This window comes from Chiroxiphia lanceolata, chromosome 7 (genome assembly GCF_009829145.1).
Source record: "Chiroxiphia lanceolata isolate bChiLan1 chromosome 7, bChiLan1.pri, whole genome shotgun sequence".
In the NCBI taxonomy this organism is placed as follows: Eukaryota; Metazoa; Chordata; class Aves; order Passeriformes; family Pipridae; genus Chiroxiphia; species Chiroxiphia lanceolata.
The window spans coordinates 6,223,699-6,248,471 of record NC_045643.1 but is presented as its reverse complement, the minus strand read 5'-3'; the positions used below and the strand labels follow the sequence as shown (position 1 = coordinate 6,248,471).

Here is a 24,773-nt window from a genome sequence, read left to right as displayed (position 1 = left end):
AAACTAATAAAATTTCTGCAAATGAGAAAATGGGCCTGCTCAGATTGAAATTTAATCACAGAAAGGATTTCATTGTAACAAGGAGAATTATAATTACCACTCGAAAAAGGAGAGGGTTTTCTGCCTCTCAGCTGGCACATGGCTGCAGGAGCCTGGTGTTGAGGAGGGATGGTGTCAGGAAGGGAATGAAGGGCCACAGCAGTTGTCCTTCCAGTAATAAAAATTAAACCAGATTCATTAGAGAGGCAGCTGTGGATGTTGCACGTGTGAGTACCCTGAAAGCATTGCTCTAGAAACAAGTGTCTGTGTTTCCCAGCGGTGCAGTGCCACCCAGGGATGCTCCTTGTGGGTTTTCATGGTGCTTCTCTATCCATGGAGGCATGACTTGGGAGGGATTTGGGACACTGGAAACCCTTGGGGATTGTACCACAACTATAGTTATACTTCAGACTTATTTAAGGCTATCTGAAAGGTCAATAAAACCAGACACAAAGCATGATATAAATACAGTATTTCAATGGCCAAAAAAAGAGCACCAGTGTGCACACCTTGTATTTCCTTTTGAAAATTAGCAGGTATTGTTATTTTTGTTTTAAGAGAAAAACAATGATAAAAATCCCACCTGTTGTTTGTAGTTCAGCTGCACGAATCCTTCCAGGAGCAGGCTGACCGTGCAGTTGGACTTTTAGCTTCTTTTAGAAACAATTACAGCCACCTCAGAGCTCAAAATACACCCATAGTTTCTCTTTAACAAGTCAATATTTTCTCTGTTATTCCCCTGTTGTTTCCTTCCTTGTTTTTGTTATAGATGCAATTCTTCAAGCTGGGTTCGTTTGATTGATATGTTCTGTTTCTTTTCTCTATTTATGGTATTGAGCTCCTGGAGTCTCCACTGACTTCATTAGAGTATTTTAGAAAATAAGTATCCTCCGTGTTATTTTATAACTCTCTCTGTCCTAGTAAAGGAAAAAAAAAATTAGTACCATACTGAAGCATACTTAGAAAAAAAGAAACAAATAGTTTGTGCATACGGTGGAGTGGGGAACGATACCAACAACATTTAATAAGTTCCCCTTTAGCATTCTATCAACTGCAAGGTTATTAAAATAAATTAGGATTAACATATTCGACAGCTTTGACTGCATTTAAAATTGCTGCTGAAGTGCTTGGTGGGCAAAACTCGCATTCTGCTGATTTAATTTTTTTTTTCTTAAATTATTTTGCATCCACTTCTTTCCTCCTGAATTTTAGAAATGTTGTTTGCTTCATCCCAAATGCTCTTGTGGCTGATCTCATCAGGAGGAGGGGAGAGTTTCAAATGATTTCAAATGGTGGGGAGTGAACATTAGCACCTGACATGGTGTGAGATAAGAAACTAATTACAGTCATCGCAGTTAAAATGCACGGAGTCCCACATCGATGGGTGCTCCAAGTCCTTCCCTGAATGCAGTGGGACACCAGTGGGTTGTTTGAATAAAGTCCTATTAACCTTTAAAAGGAAAGTTCAACAGGAGTAGATTTCCTTGTGTCAGCACTGGAACAGTTAATAAGACTAGGTTAAAAAAAAAAAATTTAAACTCTTTAATTGTCCAGAATATGCAATGCTACGTCTCCAGCTCTCTGTGCCAGCAGAGGCGTTTGGCTAGTGGGAACTAAACAAAGAACTGTGCAAACATTGGGAAGTGTCGCTGAAATTATTCAGCAGTCTTTTTTTTTTTTTTTGCTTCTTTAAGATTAATTTGTAAATTTGCTCTTGATAATCATTTGTAAAATAACCATAACCCTGAAATATTTCAGCTCATGTCAAGGTGGTGGTTTAAATACACTGAGCCCAGTAAAGTGAAAAGTCAATCAGAATAGAAATATGACTCGTAGTATTTTATATTGCTTTAAAAAGAATAGTTTCAGGGAATTGTAAAAGAGAAGTGTTTCCCTGGCCTTTTACATTCGTGCCTAGTGCTGCTCCACTCAGTGATCTGTACTTCTAGGAACTCTCTGAGAATCTAAATGCTTGATTTTTTTTTTTGTTTTTTTCTTTTATCTGTGAAAATCCTGTCTTTTTCCTTAATTAACTCAACTATTAAACAAAGAACAGTGAAACATGCTTTTATGGTGTGTATTTTTACAGCAAAGTATTTAAACCGGCCTGTTGAATAATTTCATGCTACATTAAGTTCAGTAAGATCTTTTCATATGCATCATTTTTAGTGCTTCCTATATCTTTGGCCATAAGCTTTTTAATTGCCACGTGAAGAAATGTAAAATGAAATTCAATAAGAAATAATTCTTTGGTCGTTTGGCTTCATGTGATGCAATGTTTTTCAGATGATGAAGTGAGCATCTGTTGCATGTTTTGTTCGGAAATCACTGGATCACCTTTAGAGTTCCTGCCCTTGGCTCACCAAAGACTTCAAAAGTAGCTGCTGTGTGAAGAAGAGAGGTTTTATTAGGGCAGAAGGCTCAGCCTCCTGAACCAGAAGAGTGCTGGTAATTCTAGTGCTCGTAGCGATTTGTTAAATCTGAAGGATTTGGGAATGACCGTTCCAGCGGCACAGGGAACACGTGGCTTAGGGGGTGTCTCACCCATCTCATTCTTGGTCTGGATCTTGCACCTGTAGCCTGGATAAGCATGTTGTACTCTGCAACGTTTCTTGGCTTTTGAAGGCCACCTCATTTTTGTTCTGCTTTGTCCGGTATCAAAATCACAGTGTCTTTCTAACAAAGCTTTCCTCAAGCCCAGCGTGGGTGGGTTTTGAGGAATCAGCATTTTCAGCAAAGGAAAATGTTCTGCCTAAATGGATTCCTGGCATGGTCTAATTTACAGCTGCAGCCTTAGGCTAGGCAGGGCTGGGATGCTTTCCTTGGAGGTGTTTTTTAGACTAGACCATTCCATAAATACTTATTAAGTTTCTAATGCTGACATTCCTGCAGCCTTTATGAATGAAAATATTGTGCTCATAAATTGAACAAAAGGGAAACAAAAAAAATGGAAGCTGTTCAGCCTGTCATACGTTTTAGAGAGAAAAAAGGAGAATAAAAGGTGAACTGAAGACCTGGTTTCCTCCAGCTCTGAGCTGCATGTCTCTTTATGTCCCCTTCCATGGCTCTCTGAGTGCCTGTGGGTGAAAGCCCCTTCCCAGGGAGCTGCTGCCTGATGGGCAACAGAGAGATGCCCTGAGGTTCACCCACACATGTTTTCATGTAGGACTGGGGCTCTGGCTTGGCATTTTGGCATTGAATAGCTTCCACCCCATTTGAAAGATTTTTAGCTTGATATTTACTCACTTTTGAATGTACACATTTTTAAATGGTAGCAATCAGTTAGTGTTATATCCGGAAAGCCTTTTCTTTTTGCAAATTTTGGTGTTGCAGATTAAATGTACTTTTGAGACCCAAATTTAACCTGGATCTTGAATATGCAAAGCCTTATTATGGCCCTCCATCCTGCACATGGTCTGACACGTGCTAGGAATTCACCTGTGAGGACGGGTCCTTTTCAAAGTCAGAGGTACCATGTGGGGAGCAAGTCTCACCCAGTCTATCCGTGTTCCTTGGGAGTGATCTGAAGGCTTTGCAGATTGTCACAGGTGAGGATGCAGACAGACAGCTCCCCTGTTGCCTGAGATTTTTAATTGGATGATAGCAAAGGGCTCTTCTCTTAGAAATGTGTTTTGCAAACTGCTGAGCAGTTGTGGCTGAGCTGATGAAGAAATCAAACCTTAAAAAGCCAAATCCTCCCCAGGCTGAAATTAGTCGTAGTTCAGTGCTAAGCCTACATTTTAGCCACTGAAAGATGATACAAAAAGTATGGTTTTCTTATTGTTTTGCATTCTCTTTTCTCTCTGTGAAAACATTTCATCAGCCACACTGACCAAAAGACTTGGGGACTGGAGGGGGTATGTGCATTTATTTTAGCCCTCCCTGTTCTCTGGGGCTTAAGCCAATCCTAGAGGACTACAGAGGCTGCTCCAACACTGTCCCCTTCTTATCCTCAAGTGCACATTGGAGGGAAGCTTGTGGCACCAGTCATGGTTTGTCTTTCATGCTGCACATGAAGAATGCAGGGGTGCCCCTGTCTGGGTGAAACTTGGAGGATTGAGCTTGAAGGTCATCACTTGCAACGTGGGAAAGGAGGGCTATGCTGTGGCTGTGGGGCTGGAGGTGGGTCATGCGGTGTGATCACTTCAGGTTTTGTAGCTTCCCTTTTGCATGGACTCTATGCACCCCAGGAATGTAAATCTCTGCTGCTGGCATTGTCTTTAGATAATTATTGCAGTGTTTGGTTATAGACTGGTTGAGGTTGAATAGACATTGTTTTATTTCCTCTTAGTGGGTCTTTTTTGTTCATTTTTTTAATTCTAGTTCAAGTAGGTGGAATATTCCTTATTTTCTTTCATTTTAAGGTAAACACAATTACCGTGATATATCCTCTCCAATTTCTGTTATGACTGTGCTTTGAAACTATAACCTATTTTTAGTTGAATATCCTTAGAGAAAGTCTAAGAAGCCAGAAAATGCTTTAGTGGGAAAACGATACGTTCAAATAAAGCTTACAGAGATAGTGCTCACCCAGCAGATGAAAATATGAAGTCTGAGGATTGTTGGGCAGAGTATCTCTGAATCTCTCATTCCTTTCTAGCTAAGGTAACCTGATTATCACTGTAATCTCTTTTGCCCTGTCACTTTGAAAAACCAGTATCATCTGTCATTCTGTAGGAAAAAAACACCCCCTCCCCCAAATAATCGTAGTCAAAAGCAAATATTCCTTATTTGAGCATTGGTTTAAAAATGAGAGTAATATTCATACAGCCAGAAGTGTATTTTATATATAGTTTTATATATTTATAAATATATATATGAATATATATATAAATATATATATAAATATATATAGAAGGCACTGTTTGTTTTGAGCAAATATATGGCACGAAGTTTATGCTCTGTACAGTTTCTGTGGGAGATATCTGGGCTGTTGGGTCATTACCTATGAAATGATTTATTTCCTTAGCAGAGATCTGCAAAGGGGCACTGGCACTACCTGAGTGTGTCTAAGCACGTGTGTGCCAGCATATACATTTATCTTCCAGAGTGGACTTTGGCCATGGACAGGCACTCAGGAAATATAAGGTATTTTGTTCCACCAGCTAAGGTGCTTATGAAAATAGAATTTGGTTGTGTTAAATAACGAATGAGAGGAGTTCAATTATTTTCAGTTTGTTGATCCATCCTGAGAAAATTACCCCTAAATCAGTATTAGCCTGTATGATGTGATAACTTACTTGGCAGGGAATAAATTGAATGGGTTGGGTTAACTAAGGATTTTTATCCTCAAGATGACCAAAATCAGCACTGAATTCCACTCCCATAAACAAGGGGTGCATTAGCTGGGCAGCAGATGCATGTGCATATACAGATTATTGTCCTCTGTGAGCATCCAGCTGCTGCCAGGCCTCTCCTGATCTTCCCTGAGTGCTGGATGCAGTTTTGGGGTTTGGTGAGGTGTTGGATTCTGGCTGTGCTGAGCAGCCCCCATGTGGACGAGGACGCCCAATTCAGGAGCGTGGGTTTTTGGCTGACGTCAGTACAGCTGCTGCCCTTGCTGGCGGGCAGGGAGGACACCTGTGAGCCCCTCTGAATGAAGGCAGCCTTCACTTTGGGAGGAAGGCTGCCGAGGTTGCCACAACAGCAGTACCCAGTGCGGAAGCGCGAAGAAAAGGCCGATGCTTTCTGCCACGTGTGCTTGGTCGCATACTAAGGAAGGGACAGTGGAGGAATAAAAGGCACTAGCTCCTTGGCTGGCCTTGCTGCTATTCAGAGCTTGCCCAAATGAGCAAGACTGGTGTAATCCATTCTGCACACCACAGTAATATGGTAATATTGGAAATACGGGAAGGGAAATCCTGGCCCCGTTAAATTCGTGGGAGCTTTTTGCAAACCGATCAGTGGAGCATTCGTCTCTTCTGCTTAGTTTTCAATAGAAGTAGTTCATCAGCATCTGAAACTGATTTTGTTGAAGTAAGAGACTAGGGTGTTATTTGTTTGTTTAAGAATGCATGGTAAAGAACCTGGTGATTTTACAATCTGAAGCAAAATTGGGATGGTTTCTTCTTGGTCTTCTACAGCGGTTACAGTTGGTGTGAATTCCTCTGGGCAATGCCTGTCAGAGGGACCTGGAGCACTTGGCTTTGAAAATCAGTCAGGGGTCCCCTCTGCTCTCTTCTGCTGCTATTTCCCCCTGGCTGGAGAAGCCTTCTCCCATCAGCAAAGTTTCAGTGGCAAAGCCCCGCTGACATCGAGAAGCGATTTGAGCAGCAGTTCCTGTGGTCACATTCAGCCCAGATGGTTTCAGCTCTCTGCTCTTCTGTGCTGGCCATAAATTTGTCCTTGCAGTCTGAGCACATGCAAGTGAAATCTTCCAGCCGTGGCTGTCTCTTGCTAAAGCTGTCTGCTTTAGCCTACTGATGGAGGGACATTTCCCCGTTTCCCCTCAGACACTTATAAATAAGAATTTAGCATGAGTGAGTGATGTCTAGTGATCTCCTAGTAATTTCTTCAAATGCTTAATCATATATGTGTCCCTAAATATCTTCTCCATCTCATCCCTAGACATTCAAGCTGTGACAACTGCTTCAAGATAAGTGTGGTGTGTATAGATTTTTGTGGTTTTGATAAGAAAAAAATTATATGTGTTTGCCTTGTGCTTTATTCCTTGTATTTTTCCACCTAGTGCAATTGGACCTGCTAGTAAACCACTAGACCTCTAAGACATACCTTTGTAGGTGTTACCTGTTTTTCAAGTTGTGGCTATTCTTTCTTTGCATCACCTCAACAGAGCCAAAGCATACGGAGCGTGATAGTCATTATAATTAAACAAAATTTAACTTACAGGAGCTTAAAAAACAAAGAATACTGTTCCTCAGGGGACAAGGGATCGTAAGTAGTTCTGTTTCAGCGTGGTAGTTGGTGTCCCTGGAGGTCTCTGTAGGCTGCAGATAATGGTGTCACAAATTTTGCTGGCAGGTGCTCATCTCTCAAGACAGAAAGCAAGCTCTCTCGGCCCACCTTTGAGCCTCTGTAGTCTGGAAAATGGCTTTCAGCAACACTCCAGACAAGCTTTCTTGCTTCGTTCAAGCCTAACTTACTGGTAAAATGACTGCCTAGATGTCTGGATAGCTGACTTGATTTAAATTGCAGGGAAAAAATAAATTAAAAATTAAAATAAAGTAAAAATCTATATTTGGATGTGATTCTATTTTTTTATCTTGCTTAACCATATAGCAATTTTGTAGACTGTTTCAATGAATTAATTCTTCTGTTCTAATGGCATGCATGGATGTGTGAAGGCATTTGCCTGTTTGTAATGACATGCAGCAGTTACATTTATTTACTGAAGGAATCCTCCTTACTTGGGAGAATTCCTTGCCTACTTGTTCTTACTCCAAGTCCACAGGATTTGGCTGTCCTTTGTGTCTGCCTGACAGGGACTCACTCCCAGCCTAAGTGGGATGCCTTATTTCTGGTCTCTGTTTAAAGAAGAACAAAAAAAAAAAAAAGTTGTCTTTGCCAACATCATGGCACTTTAGCCAAGTATTTGCATTGCAATTTGTGATGAATTATAAATGAAGCAAAAATGTGTCATAAATTTAATATTCAAAAATATCCTATCATGTCACACTACCTTAATTTTCCCCTTTATTCCTAAAGCGTAGGCAGACTGCTAAGATTGGCAGATGCAGAGTGTGAACGAGGTAGTTTCTGAGTCAGTGGGTACAGCTTGAATTCCTCAGTGAGGATGGTCTCCCTCATTTTCAGCTGTCAAAACAGCACTTGATTGAGGCTGCAGTTAGCACAAGCACTGTGTGATGTGGAGAGTAGCCTGAGTATTTGAGTCACAGCCAGATGAGCTGTCTCTTCTTCCTCTCCTTCCCCCTTCCTCCCCTGTAGTCTTGCACGAGATGGCCAGCTTAGCTTGGGTGGGACCGTGGATGTGATCTGCTCCATCCCTGGCCCAGAGTGGGGTCAACATGGACTTTGCTCAGGGTGCTGCTGATCACTGGGTAACTGAGATGAAGGCAGACCCAGGGATTTGTCCAGAACTCCTCAGAAACCATAACACGAACATTGTTGTTATGCTGTTGTGCAGAAGGTTTACTAATAAAAACGAGTCTGGTTTTTATGCCCTGTTGTACCTGATTGATGGCTTCAGGGTTGTTGGCTGAGCCGTGCAGTGGGGACCCTCGGGCTGGTCCCAGACCGTGCATTGGTGGTGTTAATAAGCAAACACACTCCAGTGTAGCTCACCAAGGGCCTGCTCAGGTAGTGAAATGTTTACGGTGTCTGTTTTTGCAATTAAAAACTAGCTGAAGACAGAAATCCTGTACTGCTAACTCCAGTCTCTGCTGTAATACCCTAGTGATCAGTACTGGGCTTTCCAAACAGTCTGAGATGATGAACTGCTGATCGTGTTCTTTCTAAACTCTCCATAGTTAGGTCTTTGTGATTATCTAAACAATTCAGCTTTTTTTTTAGTGTTTTGTAAGCACAATCATTAGTTCCTGTGCTTTGCTAAGGAGAGTGAAGTAAACCAGCATGTTTTCTACTTTGTCTTTTTAGTACAATTAAGTCCAGTCTGAGTTTCAGACTTTGCCTGAGGAAACAGTAAGCTCAGAAACTCTGAATAGTGATACTTTTTCTGTTATACAAGTTCATAACTGATGTGATTTTCAAGATGTGGAAGTTGTCAGGAGTTTTGCTATCTACTTCAGGAGCAGGAAAAGGAAGATCTTTTTATGGAATGCTGGGCTATCACTGACATCACATGAAATACTGTGATGTAAGAGCCTGCTCTGGAGTGGAAGTGTCCTGGTAACGCTCCAGCTCAGAGTACACCTGTGTTTCCATGTCCATTTTTTCCTCATAAATAACACCAGATTGATTAACTCATTCCCATAATTAATCAAAACCATGTTTTGCTGGCATTGTTGCTTAGCTGAATTCCAGTGTTACATTTCTGCAGATCCTACTAAATTATCTTGGAGGGATTAAAGCTCATCTAATTGCCCATTTTGTTACTGCTGCAAGTGTCCTAATCTTACCATCTTGTCTCGTCTGCAAGATTTGCTTTCTGTTCTCAGATAGCTGGGAGTCCCAAAAGTTCACATTTTTTATGTTGTTTGTGTTGGGTGCTGTCATTCTTGGCCCTAAATTTCCATGCCTGTATGAAACCTACACCTCAATAGCTTTTAATCTGGGGGAGGTAACTTAGAACAAGTCTACAGCCAGAGAGCTTTGAGGGGATGCTCCAGATCAAGGTCCTGTAACAGGTGTAATAGATACTGATGCTTCAAAGGAATCTGCCAATAAAGACCTTTTCTCTGCTGTTAATGCCAGAGCAGCTCTGTACAGGACTTTGCAGGACTCTTGGTGAATTTTGGACAATTTGTGTTACGGAGTAAATGGATTTTTCTGCCTGGAATTAGTGAGAAATGCTCAATATTCTGTGTCATAGGGAAGCAAACTGTTAGGTACATGATGAGAGTGCTGTAGGGATGTTCAGGACAGTGAAGAAAATGAAGAAATAAGGAGTGGGGAGAGAAAAGATAAACTGATGCAGACTTAATTTTTGTATATTATTTTCTACATGCATGCATCTTCTCTGTACAGTTTTTAGGGTTCTTGACAGATATGTGTGCAGCCATGAAATCAGCAGACAGGCAGCTTTGAACTGTGCAGTGGATGCACAGAGAATATTGATTTAGCTAAGCTTTCACTAACCTTGGTAATAAAATACTTCGTAGTCCAGAATTTCAAATGGCCAAAGTGTGCTTCAACCTTGTCTGCAGTGTACTAATGACAAACTGGCTTTTTTTCAGCAAAAGGCATCAGGACTTGTCTTTCCAGCAACCTTTTTTATTAAAAAGATATGAATGTAGTAGCAATCTGCCTTTGTTGTGGCCAGGTTTGAGGTCTTTTCTATGCCCCTGTTCTGTCTAGTGCTATTTATTTGGTTAGCTGAGGTCCTTGGAGGGTGATTCTTAAGAAAAAAAATTTAAAAACCATCTGGAACACTAATGTAACTTGTTACTGTCTTTCTTCTCTGTTATGGCAGCTATTATGAGACTTTGCTATCGTTTAAATGAATTTTTTTCTTTACAGAATAAAGAGTTGTTTTCATTAAATCCCCCCCATCATTACAGGATCTGTGGGGTTTGTTCCTGCTCTGACACTGTGCCTCACAGATGCAGCGATACAGTGAGAAAGGCATTTTTTCCTGAAGCAGTGTAGGTATTTCCCTCTTCCAGGTTTTAAGCTGGTACCCCATCCTTATCATCCAAGGTATGCTCTCAGCTTTAGACCCAGTGGTGCAGAAGGAGATAACCTGTTTAGGGCAAAAAAACATTTTATGATTCCACACAGCTTTTGATTATTGACTGAAGGAATTGTGGTTTTCACAGCAGAAACACACATAAATGGTGACTTGTTCTGTTTCTCTACTTCAAATGAGTAATTGGTAAGAGTGAACTTTTAGTTGTCTGCCAGCTCTGTGGCAGGAATCACAGAATGTAGAATCATAGAATATGCTGAATTGGAAGGGACCCATCAGGAGCATTGAGTCCAACTCTTGGCCCTGCACAGGACACCCCAAGAATCACACCATGTGCCTTAGAGTTTTGTCCAAATGTTTTTATCCAGGGCACCAGGATGTATTTCAGTGTCAGAAGCTCTCTCAGAGGACTTGTTTTGGGGTGGACAGCCCATGCACAGGAGTGTGTCTGGGTGGTGATGGTGTGTGCCTTCACCTCAGCAGCAGAATTGGGCAAGTCTCTTTGCAGTGGTTTCATTTTCTGAGCCTCTCTCTTTGGATTTTCCTGCCAGATGTTTCCCATTCAATCCATACTGGTTTCTGTTACCACCTTGAACGTTGACTTGAGGTGCAAATGAATATATTTCAATGATATCGTTGACTTTTGCATGAATTAATGTAATTTTCTCTTAAATACCCTGCAGTTTTGGACAAATGTGGTTTACTAGAAAACAATTTTACCAGTTTGAAAGTGCTGTTTCTGAGTTCAGGGAAGGGCTTTGACACGTGTGGCTCCCAAAGCAACGTGCTGCTGTTGAGGCAAAGACTCTGGAAATTTCAGGTGATGGCTGGCAGGGACATGCAAGGCGAGCCCTGCAGCCCTTGGCCTGTTAACCACAGACATCCTGAGTTGCCCTTCACATCCGTGCTCCCATGGCTGCCCTGGGCAGGGAAGGAGCAGTGGAGGTTGAGTGGAGGGTGCAGAAAGCAAGCAGAGGGCACAGCTTTGTGTGGAGGCACCATTTGTGGGAGCCTAACGTCAGTACACAAGAGTTAAATGGAACTATGTAAAATCCTTAATGCAGTACTGGATGTTCTCTTTAGGAATCACAGAGCATGTAACATCCTTATGTTCTCCAAAGAGTTTATTTGGCAGCCTGTTAGCATCTCACTGTGACATGACTGAAGGGGGAATAACCAAAATAACAAGGTGGCGAAAAGAAGGCAGCAGTCACCAAATTGGAATAACAACTTCATAGCGTAGTACCTTTGAACCTGTGACTCTCTGCTTTCCCTGGATGGGTAGCAGGGCTTAATGACATTGAAGACAACATTATGCTGGTCAAATTGTGATGGGGACTCAAGTAATTTTGCCTAAGGCTCCCAGTTGCTGCTGGATTTCAGTATGTCTGAGGATGAGCTGGTCCATGTAATTCAAGGCAGTCTTTGCTCATTCACTTTGGTCTTGTGCAATTATTCAGATTTTAGGCCCAGAAATATCTTTGCAGCTAACCAGGAGCAGCATGAAGTTGCAAGGTAAATATTTCTGTCAATGGGAAAGGAGATCTGTGCTATAGGTCAAGATTTCCGCCTAAGAAGAGGCAGTAAGTAACCAGTGTAGGAAAATGAAAGAAAGGATTGGACAAAGTAAAGGATTAAGATATTCAAATAGCTGGTAGATTAACCCAGCACAATGCATACCTTTGGGTCTTCCCTCTTTGGATTTAAAAAACAAAACATCTTCCAGCTCATCTGTAATATTATTTTCATGCAGATACCTTTAATCCTGTAGTTTCCATTTTCAGAGCAAACAAAGATGTGTTTATTTTCCTTATAAGCCCTTTTCCTATCATCCGTTTAGTGTTTTTGAAGCTAATGATTGAGACAGATGGAAAGCAGGAATAGTATGCAAATGACAACTTGTCAAAGGCAGTTTCAAGCCACAGGCTGGTTACCCCCCAGCCTGGGAGCATCCCTGCTTGGTCCCTGCAGAGGGATGCCAAGGGCCAGCATGGTCCCTACACCTCTGAACAGGGAGTTACTGGCATGTGGGCTACCCCAGACTGTGTATGAACACACACACACACACACACACACATACATATGTGTATTTATATTTTACTAAGGAAGTGACTGTTCTGCTATCATTGTTACCATTTTCCATGTGTTTAATGGAAACAGCAAACCTCTGGCTGTCCCCAGCAGGTGAGCATCTCACCACATCTGAGCAGTCCCACCCAGCACATTGGCCTCTCTCATTACCTTCTATGTTGTGAATCTCCTGGAGTTCCTTTGGGAACCACTCTGCTGGGGAAGGTGTTGCATTACAGAAAACCAAGGTAGGAGGCCGTGCAGTGCAAGTGAGGCTGTAATATGAAAAGATGGCACATGTTATCTGGCACATATCTGGAATCCCAGAGAAGAGGAAGCTGTGGCAAACCTCTCAGGGTTTCCCTAATCCTCCAGCTATTCTCCTTTTTTTTAAATGTTTTTTCTTGCTCTCAGTTTGCTCTGGGTTTGTACCAGGACAGCTTTTCCCTTCTCCCTGCTTCCCAGCATTTGTTCTTCCCTTGCAAAATGCAGCACCATTAGATAAGGGATTGTAGACCTGGCAGTTCCATGCAAAACTTGGGGAAGGATGACACCTCTCCCTGGTAAGCCTTTTCTGTGTCATCTATGATTTTCAAAGTCTGCATCCTTTTCTGTTTCCTTTTTTTTAACATCCCTAAAATTAATGTAGCGATTTAGTGTCTGTGTGCTTAAATGTGTGTATAAATGAGAGTACACATAGAATCTGCCCAGTCAAAACAGTTTCCTAACACATCTGTTGCTGAACAGATGCTCTCTGTATTGGCCAGCTTGGCTGTTGCTGGCTTTCTGTGCTTGACATTAACATGAATATTTAAGAGTTATGAAGACCTGATTGCTGTGGTATAATCTAACGTAACAGAGGAGAATCCCAAAGCTTTGGCTTGCCTGAGAAGTGCCACCTACCCCAAAACCACGGGCAGTTGATTTCAGTCCTTTAAATGATGGAATCAGCTACGTGACTTTGATTGCTGGCCTGCTGCACTGGATTTTGGGCCATTTCAAGGGGAACACGATGCAGATTAACTTCTGAACTTATTTGTAGTGCTGCCTAGCAACGGCGTGTAGGCTTTTATAAAAAAAACCAAAATGAAACAATACAGAATAAAATACTGGAAAAAGCGAAAGGTACTCCAAGAGGTGGGCTCTAAGAATCTGAATTTTGCAATATTTAAGAACTCTATACATATTAAACATTTACTTGCCTGACTTCAGGATGTCTGCTTTTAAAACCTTTAGAAAGGAATACTTTCAGAGAAATAATGCAATTATTCCTTGTGCTCACATCCATAATGTAGGCATATTCCAACTGTTCTTAATTAAAAAAGATAACGTTGGTGGAGAAAAGAGTATCACTAGTACTGTAGGTGCTTGTGTGTGGTTCTGCATTCATGGATCTCCAGAAACTTCAGCAGGAAGAAGAAATAGCTCTGTCCTCACCCAGCAGCTCCTTTTAGCAGGGAAAAGTGTTGGAAAAGAAGCCCCCATAGTATGAGCAGTGCTCTGTGTCCTGGGATATTGCATGCACACACACACACACACACATATATATATGTATTTATTATATACACCTGTTGTTCCAGATGGAAATCCTGCAGATTCATCTTCATCACTTGAAAAGTAAACACCCAGCCATAATCTCTGCAAATACTTAGGTTTGCAGTAATAATATTTATAGCATAATAATTAACCAGTCCCTTCCCCCCCAACTCAATTATTTTATGCAGTGCTTCAACTGACTTCATCAGTGCCCTTTCTAACAGGTCCATCCTTTTTAAAACAAATGGAATTCCAGCAAGATCATATTTTCTTTCCAGCTCTTTTTACTGCTGCTTTCTTTAGAGATGATTTAATCGCTGTAAAACTGATCTTCATACTTGCTATTCTTGATTATATTGCCACTTAACAAGCTGTATTAAATGCATGAAAAAATTAAATCAGAAAATTGAGCACTAGACAGTAACAAGGAAAACATTTTTTTTTCTTCAGTACTGTTGCCACTGATGGGAACCGTGTGTAACCAAGTTATTTTTGAATTATGTTCAAGCTGGGAGGAAAAGAAAACTTGAAATAATGGATAATTTGAAAGTAACTACACAGAAATGCCACTAAAAATGATGGCTCATAACTTGATCTTGTATAGCTCAGTCCCTGCCTCCTCAGCTGAACCACTTGCTTTACCTTGTGCACTCAATAGGACCATAGTCATCTGGAGCATGGAGATTTCAAGGAATTTGGAACGAAGTTAATGCTGTGGAAGGGGTCTCTCTTCCTTGCTCTGGTCTTGGGAAATATTCCCCAGGCACAGCAGTTCTGGGTACTGTGCAGCAGATCTGACCCATGGTGGGCACATAGGCCGCTGGGCAGCAGCTGGAGCAAGTTTTGGGTGGTCTTATGATCCTAGAATTGGCTGTAACAAAGAGTGGTGACACATGGCTGCAGCAGTGTTCTCTGGAGAGAGGAGCCCTCTCAAACAGGTCCCCTAGAATTGAAATCAGGTTCCTCTGAGGTCCAGAAATGACCGTGGAGCTTCATTCTGGTGGGGCTGAAGGCAGTGGTGAGAAGCTCTTGGGGTTACGCGGCTGGGGTTGGAGAACCACAGCCTCTTTGGGAAGTGGGTCTGAGCTGCTAAATATAAGTAGTCCTGTCTTCTACCGTGGTCCTTGTTGTGACCTCCACTTGCTTTTCTGCGAGGGGAAATGCATTGCAGGAGGCATCAGGGGCTTGCAGCTTGCAGACACCTCCTCTGCAGGAAGAAAGAGCAAGTCCCACGTGCCAGGTAGGATACAGGGAGGTGGACAGTGCGGTACAAAAGTATTGTTCTCCAAGCAGAAATGTGAGTGGCACCGCTGGGACATAATAACTTGCTCACAAGGAAAAGTTTCTTTCTAATGTCCACCATTTAACGGTTGGCTTATGCCCTTGAAGTGAGATGTGTTATATCTGTAATACAGCCACGGTAATTTCATTCTAAAAGTACCCTATTTGATTAAGAACCAGCCATGAAGGCAAATATCAAATCTCCAGATGGAAACTTGTCCTGGCAGGAGAGGATGAGAAGCTGCCATTAAGCAAGGCTGGGCTGGGGCGTCCCCTCTGACCAGGGACACACCACGGCACGGCCCATTTGTCACAGCAGGAATATAAATTTGTTTTCTATTACTGACATGTATTTGTCCTTTCCTTTACTGCAGCAATAATTTCTCAAAAATACCTTTTAAAAAAAAAAAGACAAAAGAAAGTCCCAAGAATATGAGCGTTTGATCTTAATTTTGTCCTACCCTTTACAGAATGGTTTAAATAATTCCTGCAGGTAACACCATCAGCCCTAATCGCCCAAGCAGCGATGGCCTGTCACGGTGCTTGTAGAAGGGGTAAACTCTCCACCTTGTCCTGCTCCTTAAAGCATGAAATCCTGGGTGCATTTAAAGAACAAAAAAAAGGTGATATGGTGTGGTAGAGAAGCACAGAAATGTTAAACCAGTCTTGTTGAGCTGGAGGTCTCTCTGACACCAAGGTGGGCTTTTTCGTAAATTTTTATGCTGTTCTATGTAATACTGAGACACTCTTGTGTGATGGTGCAGCATCAAAGTATCAGAGAAAGTGGAGGAAGGAAGGTGCCTTAGATCAGAGGTGACTAATGGCTTTTCTCAGAGGCTTATGGCAAAGCTGTGTGCCTGGCAGTGTGCTGGTGCCCAGGACAGAGCTCTAAGCAGGATTCTGGGGTTTAGCTCTAAGCAGGATTCTGGTTTTATGGAGCAACCTGTACCTGTGAAACTATACCCCCAAAGCAACTGGACACATACTGAGCAAAGTGAGAGCAACTACAGAAAGTACAGGAAATAGCCTGGCTCAGGCAGTTTTTTCCCAGTACACCTGGAGGATGTTTTTGCTCTTCCAGCTAATTTAAGATTATTAAATTTAGGGTGGTGGTAGAAGAGTAGAAGAATAACATGGTTAATTTTTGGAGTGAACTCCCTTTGGTAAACCTGTGCCTTTTAAATTCAGATAAAATATTTCCCTCCTCTGCAGCACCCAATCGTAGGTCCTGTAATCTGCTGTGGTGATTCATGGGTCTTGGGAAGCCCCTTGCAGTGTGTCTTGTGTTACATCTGATTTATGGGGTGGAGAAGGTAAGGGAATGTGTGTTGGGAAGTTAACTATCATATTTACATTTTCTGAAGCTATGTAGGTGTGAAATCAGGCTGGTAGTTGCTGAACTGGCTTCTCCTTGCATTCTTTGACTGGTGGTCTGCTCCCAGCCTTGCATTTGTGGTCTTGGTCCCATTTCCATCCTGGGAGAAGCCACACGATGCTTCTGGCCCTGTTAAATGACTGCAGCATATTTTCCTGTAATAAATCTTGGTGATGAACCAGTGCTGGAGGACCTGATTTAGCTTGGGGGGGGGGCAGAAATTGGTTTTGTTGGTTCTTTTATTTTCTTCCTTTTTATAGGAAGAAAATAAAATGGAAATATTGAAGGAGAATGTGTATTTGTTCATCAGCTTTTTTAGTTCTTCTCTGCAGTGTTTACCCCCGCAAAAACAGGCTGTCCCAGCCTGTGAAGTTGCTGACTGAGGCTGCAGGAATCAAGAGGCATGAGACAGAAGTGCATGTTGATGTTTTTAATAGATAAAAGCAGGAGGTCCAGTTGGAAACACCTGGCAAAGAGCATTTTTTACATTTGTAAAAAATCTTGGGCAAAACACCCTGTATGTGGGAAGAGAGCAGAGGCAGCGGTGCTGGCGTGGCCTGGGGGGATCACTGGGGATGTGGCAGCTCCATCTCAGGCACTGGTTTCTCAGCCCTCCTTCAAGATGCTCCAAGAGATTTCTCTGGTTCCTTTGCTTTGGAGTCTCTGTGCGTGGCTTAACTGTTTTAAGCATTTCCTATATTAAAAGTCAAGCTCTGTGTGTGATCCTCTAAGTCATTAAAAATGGGTCACTGGGAAGTTTGGCAGCTGCATGAACTGGTGTCTCCCCCTTTTCTGGATATCATTATTCATCTTCACCTGCTTGCCTTCAGAATAAAGGGCTCAGAGTTACCTTCTGAGCTGTTATTGCTGTTTTGCTGAAACATGCTGTGTATGGGCAGGCAGACACATGCCACTGTGCTGCAGGAAAGGTAAAAGTACACATATGCTCACACAGCTTCAGTGCAGGATTCATCAGCATAAAAATCACAGTGGTATTGTTGGGAAACGGGCAATATTTTGAAGCCCTTAATCACTCAGCAAAAAGCAGCTTTGTGGTTGGCACATAGAAACTGGTAATCTGTAGGCTGTGATTAAAAATACATTTATATCTGCCTAAAATATCCCTACTGTTGATGCTTGGATATTTCTCTTAACTTTTTAACCAAGGAAGTTACAAACAAAGGTGCAAAGCAAGGGGACTGGGCAAAGGGATAGAGATGTAGGGACAGATTTCTTCAGCCTGATGACCAGCTCGTGAGTTTTGTGCTGTGGTGGTTGTGTTATTCTGAAGTGGATGTAAGTGGGACTCAGTGGTACATACAAAGTGGTGTTCAGACGTTTTTCCTGATCTTGTAATGGAGTGTTGGTTTGAATCAGCCATGTGTAGAGGTGTGTGGATGTACCCATGCAAATATCTCCAAGGAAATGGCTTTTCAGTGGAGCGCCTGCAGCAGACACAGGGGTTGGGACTCCTTCCCCATTTCCCCATCTCACCCTGGGAAAGTCATGTCCCTGTGGCTTACCGGGGTGAAGGGCTGTGAGAGAGGAGCAGGATTGGATTCTGCTGTGATGCTTTTGCCAAAAGTGGAGAATTGGCCCCAAATGTGGGAAGGCACTAAGTCCAATTGCCTCTTCAAGGGATGCTGGCTTGTCCATCTGCAGTGAATGGTAGGGACCAAATTAATCTTTAACAGGAGTAGGCACAACTCACTGCTGGAATCAATCACTTATTTATGGTGGTGACAGCTTTAGGCCCAAGTTCCCAAGGTCATTTAAACACCATTCAAATCCATGACACATTTTGAAATACAGCAAGGAACACATTCATAGAAGAAAATTCCATAGAGAGTCATTAAATGCAGAGAAACAACCTGTGGCTCAGGAGGTTCTGCTCCATGAGCGACTGGGGGAGGATTCATCTCAGGGAGAGATGAATGATGGTACCTGCTCCAAACACATCCCTGGTGGACCTTCATCACAACAGGGCGAAGCCAGCTGGGGTTTTTAATGTGCCTACTAGCTGCCTTTCAGGCTGGTTTTGGAGCTGTGTGTTCCCCAGACTCACCTGTACACCCCTGAGATTCCCCACCCCAAAACCCTCTCTCAGCCGATTCCCTGTCTGCTATCAAGGGAGTGTTTACAGCAGCTAAAGCTCTTAAGTGCCTTGTCTAGGAGACTGATGGTGATAATTAAAGCAATGCTTTCCAGCCATCTTCTGCTCTTTCTTGAATTGTGGGGAAGTGGGGATTGGGCTTGTGCCAGCCAACAAGGAACCCTGGAAATCCCTGGCTTGTTAGTGAGTCTTTGCTGATGGGTACAGACACCTGACTTGTCAAAACCTCCAAATAGAGGAGAGGTTGCCCAGCAATTGTAGGTAATACTTATTTTTCCTTCTGTGCTGAAAAAATAGTGCATAATTTTGTGATGTAATTTATTAATCAAACCCATCCTGTGTTGTTTTATTAAATGATGGGGAAGGGTAGTGGGATGTTATCTGTCAGAGTAAAAAAAAATTAAAAAATGAAACAACTGATTTCTCCTGTGTTTCGATTATGGATGAAATAGCTCAAACCAGCATCCAGCTAAAAAGACAGGCACAGAGGTCGTGGCTGGTAATCACAGTGACACTAGGGTGAGTTTTTCTAGAACTGCTGTGAAATTGTGCAGTAAATTACATTACACGAGATGTATTATTCCCTGGTTTAGAAAAAAGCCTCCTGACACGAGGCCTCAGCAAGGCAGCTGCAGATGCTTTACTGCTGGAGCTGGGACTCAGTGCCCTCTGGTGTGGCTCCAGCACTTTGGGAGCCCAGCACTCCCAGAGATGCTGCCGTGGGCTCATGTGCTCACACAGCTGCTGTTGTCCTTTTTGCTGTCTTTTACTTTGATCATCTTTTAGTTGGGCTCCTTTCTCCTCTCTTCCCAGCTTACTCAGAGTCTGGTTGTGTGTTATGGCCCTGCATTGCCTGTTTCTGTGGGCAAGCAAGGATCACCTGAGCACCTTGGGGCTGCTGCCCCATCTACAGCTGCCCATGGCATGGGCTGATCCCTGCTCAGAACCATGGGGCACTGGTAGTGCTTGCTTTTGCCCCAGCTGCTCTGGGCAGGAGACCAGAGCTGCTGCTCCTGGCCATGTCCGAGGCTGGATCCTAGGATTTAGCTTCTTTTTTTAACCTGGGAAGCACGGAGTAACTGTTAAAGCAACTGAATGGAGGCCATCAGGGTCTGACCTCTGGATAAGACAATTTGTTCTGAAAGCAATAATGCAATGAGAACATCCAAAGAGCCAGTTCATGTGTGAAGCCACAGGGTGCATTAGATGGAACCTGTTTCCATAGCCTCCAATGCCTGTATCCAGTACCCAAGTTAGCAGAAGAGGGGCTCTTCCCCACCCCCACCCCCCATGCTCAGTGTCTCCTTGTTCCTACTGGGAGGGGATGAGCAATCATCTGTCTGAACCCGCTATGTGCTGCTGTGTGTGACTGCTGCACGTCACCTCCCTGGCAGTAGGTGCTCTCCAGGAGCTGAGGAATGATATTACAATATCTTCAAGGGGTTAAATGATAGCATTAAAAATGTGATCAATATTCAGTTGACTCGGAGTTTCAGTATTCCGTGGTAGTGTTTGATTACAGATAGCAGCTCTCTTCCCTGCAGTAGCTGTTAGCATCATTGGCCGTGGCATCCTTGTGGTATGGCACTGAAATCTCAGCTGTAGTTTGTTCTCTGAATCCTATTTTTGCTGTGACACCCCCATAAGCAATGAAATAAGTGTGCTGATATGTTTATTTGAAGGTTTCTTTAGTAAGGAGGTGTTTAATAAGCACCTACCAATGGAAACAAATTGAGCTCCTTGAGTCACAGCTGGAGTTGCAACTTTTTCTCCCTTGATTATCAAGGAATATATTCTGCATGGAAGAATTCACAGCTTCCAAAGACATCTGGTTGCTAAATAATATAATTAAAGTAAATACAGCATAACGGGACCTACTCCCATGTTCCTAATGAGCAGAAAGTAGAGTTTGGGTGAGGGAAACACATGAGCTGGTGGAGGGAAGGAAGAAGGGAAGAGCAAAGAAAAGCTATGGAGGGAAACCAGAGGGAAGGGGGAAATGAACAGAGGGGAGGAGGGTGCAAAAGAGAGGAGATGAGGCGTCTTTGTGCTGGGGTCTGGAGTGACACAATGCCCAGAAGCAGATGGTAATTGTGGTGGAGGTGGCTGGGGATAACAGCTGTAGACACAGGTGGTCCCTCAAAACTGGTAGGGCACTGTCTTATGAAGGATCTAGCTGTGTTGCTCAAAGTTTAGAGGTTCTTTTTCTCCCTAAGTGACTGTATAAAGGGTATTTTGCTTCCTAAGCAATTGACTTCTTTTTACTCTTTTAGTAATTTAGAGAGCAGGAAGCCAACTGTCGACAAATCTGTGCAAAGTTGTTTTATTTAAATTATGGGAGACAAACGGCTCAGGTGGAAACCAGTTAGCTGGGCTCCACTGACTTGCTGTTTGCAAGCCACGGTGTTTGAGTAGTCCACTTGGGGAGCTCCAGAAGGGCTTTTCCAGTCCTTCCTGTGAAGAACCAGGGTGGAGGTAGTGGTAGGCTTGAGGTCTTATCTCCCGATAGTGTCTTTCCCCATGGGCAAACAGGCACTGTTGTTGTTTAATGCCAGGGGAAGAAGGTGCCCCCTTTGCTCCAAAATAAAGCCAGCATGGCATTCAGGAGGGGGTTCTGAGGGGGTTCTTGGGGGAGTCTCATCCCCAGAGCTTGGCTGTATGAATATCCCAGCCCTGCTGTGGGATGGGTGTTGCTTTTGCTAGTTGAGCTTTACTTTCTCTCACTCAGCAGTTGCAGAGCTTATATTGGGGTCCTTTTCATTCTGTAACTCTCCTGAGTGATAGATTTTAAGAAGTACTCAGAGGTGGTTTCTTTTTGGCATTACAAAAGTTGCATACTGTTCAGTCATAAGGAGAAATCTGTAAGTTTTGTAGGAATCTTCAGGGCAAGGGTATTCTTCCTGCTTCATTGTAGACCTGGGTTATTTTGGCTGAAAAACATGTTTGGGAGATCCTGGCAGGGCAGACTATCCTGAGGGTAATTTTTCAGGCACGATTTGGAGGATCTCTGTTGAGATAATAAACCCCACGTCTGTTTGCCTGTGGGCCTCGTGCTGCCCATTTGATCCTCATTGTCTCCGGTATTGCACCCAGTAGGAATTAAAGAGAGCGGTAACTTACCTTGCTCTGGCATCAGCACATCTCCTAACGATCCCAGGGCAGGCAGCACTTGCTGTGTGTGCGCTCCATGCAGGAGGACGATGCATCACGTTGATGTGGAGAGGCGAAGCTCAGAGAGGCTGTCACTGGGGGCTGCCATGGGAGACGCAGCATGGGAGGAATTGCTCATCTGTTTTCTTTACCTACCACGGACAAATTACAGCGGATAAAAGTGTGGATGTGGGTTCGTCTTATTCCCTTACTGACTGCACCTCCTGCAGAGCATCCTGTGTTTACGTTATTCCTCACCTCTTTGTTGGAAAACCATCGTGGGGTTAAGCAACTTACCAACTGTCTGCAGTTCTTGAGTTGGTATGAGATAGAAAGTTTCATAAGGTCACTCCCTTTCCTCCTATACATACGTGGTTTTGTACATGGGAGCAAGCTGGTCAGACCGATGCAGGAGCAAGCAGAGGTATCTGTATTTGCCTTGCTCATGAAATAACCACACTGCCAAATACCATCCTGGCATTCTTGGCTGCCACGTGCCTCTCTGCTGTGTGTTGCTGCATCCTGAGAAATAGAAGCTTTTCTTACACGTCTTTGAGTTCACAGACCACATACTGAGTAAATTCTCTATTAGTGTGTTCCTGCATTGAAACCTTTGTGTGAGGAACTGATTTATTTGCTGCTTAAACACGCAGAGCAGCAGCACATGTGAAAACACATGCAGGAAATGTAGGGTGCAGGTTTTGTGTTGGTTTGTTGTTTGTTTTTTTTGTTTAATGGGGTTAGTTGTCCTCATAATGGAGAACATTTGTTTGCATGGTGTTCTGATATCTCTGTGAGCTGCATGGGGAAAACAATTTGCCTTTGGGGACAAATGTCTAAAGATAAATTAATTTTCATGGTGTTCATATCTGAGTCACAGAAGGTGGAAATTCAGTACACTGCTCCCCAAAACCACCTGTGTGAAGTCAGCTGTCTGCTGCAGAGAAGGATTTGGACTGTGCCTCCAGGCTCCCCACACCTGATGAACAAAGCCTGGAGTAAAGGGCAGTATAACAGAGAAGGAACTTCAAGTGCTGGTGTGTTTTGAGCCTGTGGACGGCATGTGAGGGGAATTTCCAGCCCCAGTGGAGCTGGGAGGGGTAAAGCAGCACTTCGCAAATCCCCATCAAGGAGCTCTCTCAGTCTCTGGTGCTCACCTTATTAAGTGGGCAGCCTTGCAGACTGTCTAGGCTTATTATAGGTATTGGCTTTGTAGCCTTAGGTGTCCTTTTTTTGGTTTAGTTCCTTTTTCTTTGTGTGTATATGTGTTACACAGAAAAATGGTAGAAGTATGGTCCAGAGTGGGGCAGGCAAAGTGAGTACCTAAAAGGAAGATAAGCCAGCAGCGACAGCTCTGCATGTCCAGACAGTGTTAGCAACACTTCATCTCACCTCCGTAGGGTTTTCCAGTGCTCTTCAAAAAGCTAAGTTTGGGAAAAAGTGACACAGCAGCAATTTAAGGACTGCCGGAGGTTTTCAGTGGCGTAAAGCATTGCTGTGAAGTGACGTATAGAGACAAACACTGGTCCTGGAGCCAGTCTAAATTTATCACTGTGTCACAACAGATAGTTAAATTTAAATGTGTGTCCAGTACTTGCCATTTCAGTAGGTTGCAATCAGCTTGAATTGATATTACCCGAGTAAATCAAAGAGCTGAATAGCACATCCATTTCTGATACAGCAGAGCAGTGCACATTATCTCAGGGTGAAAGGAGTTGGTATGGAGGCTCTGACTGGTGTTATTGTAACCAGCTCAACACTGCAGAATAAAAGAACGAATTTTGGTATATGATGGACTCCTCCAAAATGGAAAGTGCTTGCCACTGCAGTGTACAAGATGGTAAATTACTGTGATTGCTTGTACAGGGATCAATGTACAATCTGTTGAATGGCTACTGAACAGCCATACGTGCTGTCATCTGCCCAGGCTGGCTCTGTTCACATGGGCATTCTTCAGTGTAATTAAAAATTACAGCCAATTTTATGCAGCTGCATTTGGTCTTTGGCCAGGTCAGCCTTGGACAGCACCCAGCAGAGTTAGACCTCCCTGTGATACATCTGTATTTTTTCCTAGGGAGAAGTTTTTTCTTGTCACTATTCCGGGTCACATCTGGTGTGTGTTTTTGAAGTGCATTTCCTGTCTCCACTGATTGTGCTTGGGTTTCTGCTGTGAAGCTGCCTCTCCATACCAATGTTCAGTTTCTTTGGGCTGAAACTCCACTGGATGATGTGCTCCAAATCCCTGTTAAGGTTCTCTGGTTGCTCAGAAGCATTTAGACCACAGGATTGGGTTGGACTGGATCAGTAGAAAGTTACTCAAATGCATGTGCTGCGGATGTTGGGCCCCAGGTGCTGCTTTGCTTTTTGTTTTTCAGGTCTCTTGGCAGTGCTGAACTCCCTTAACTAATGTATGTGCAGGTGCCTGGAGCTGGGTGGTGTACATGCACCTCAGGACATGCATGTCCCACAGGGGGAAAGGAGTGACTCAGGTTATCCCCGCTTTTCCTGCACTGGGATATTTCCATCCAATGTGTGTAGGAGTGTCAGATGAGGGAGGAGGTCTCCTTGCATGCTGTTCATGCTAGACAGCCTTTTACTGCCTGACTTCTCAACTCATTGCTGCTCTCTGAGATACTGGGAAAATCTCCATACTAAATGTACCTGATCTGATTTTGTCTGAGGGAAACAAACTTCTTCCCATCTTACAGTTCCATCAGCTTTGTAAAGTCTTTCTTTTTGCTCAAGTTCAGCTCTTACAGACATTTAGGGAGATAATCACATCCCTGTTTTTCTCTTCTCTTTTCAACCCACCATGAACCTTCTGCTACTGTCCTGCCTCATTTGTTTCTTTCTCTGATTCTCCTCATTAAATAAATTGCATCCAGAATGTCCTGTCAGATGAACAGTAAATTAATATACTGTAG

The 24,773-nt window shown here is 43.2% G+C and overlaps 1 protein-coding gene across 1 annotated transcript in view; it reads left to right on the top strand.

The window, feature by feature from the left end:
- Positions 1-24,773, top strand: part of ERBB4 (erb-b2 receptor tyrosine kinase 4) — a 610,912-nt gene that overhangs the window by 70,410 nt on the left and 515,729 nt on the right. The gene's annotated exons all lie outside the window — the stretch shown is intronic.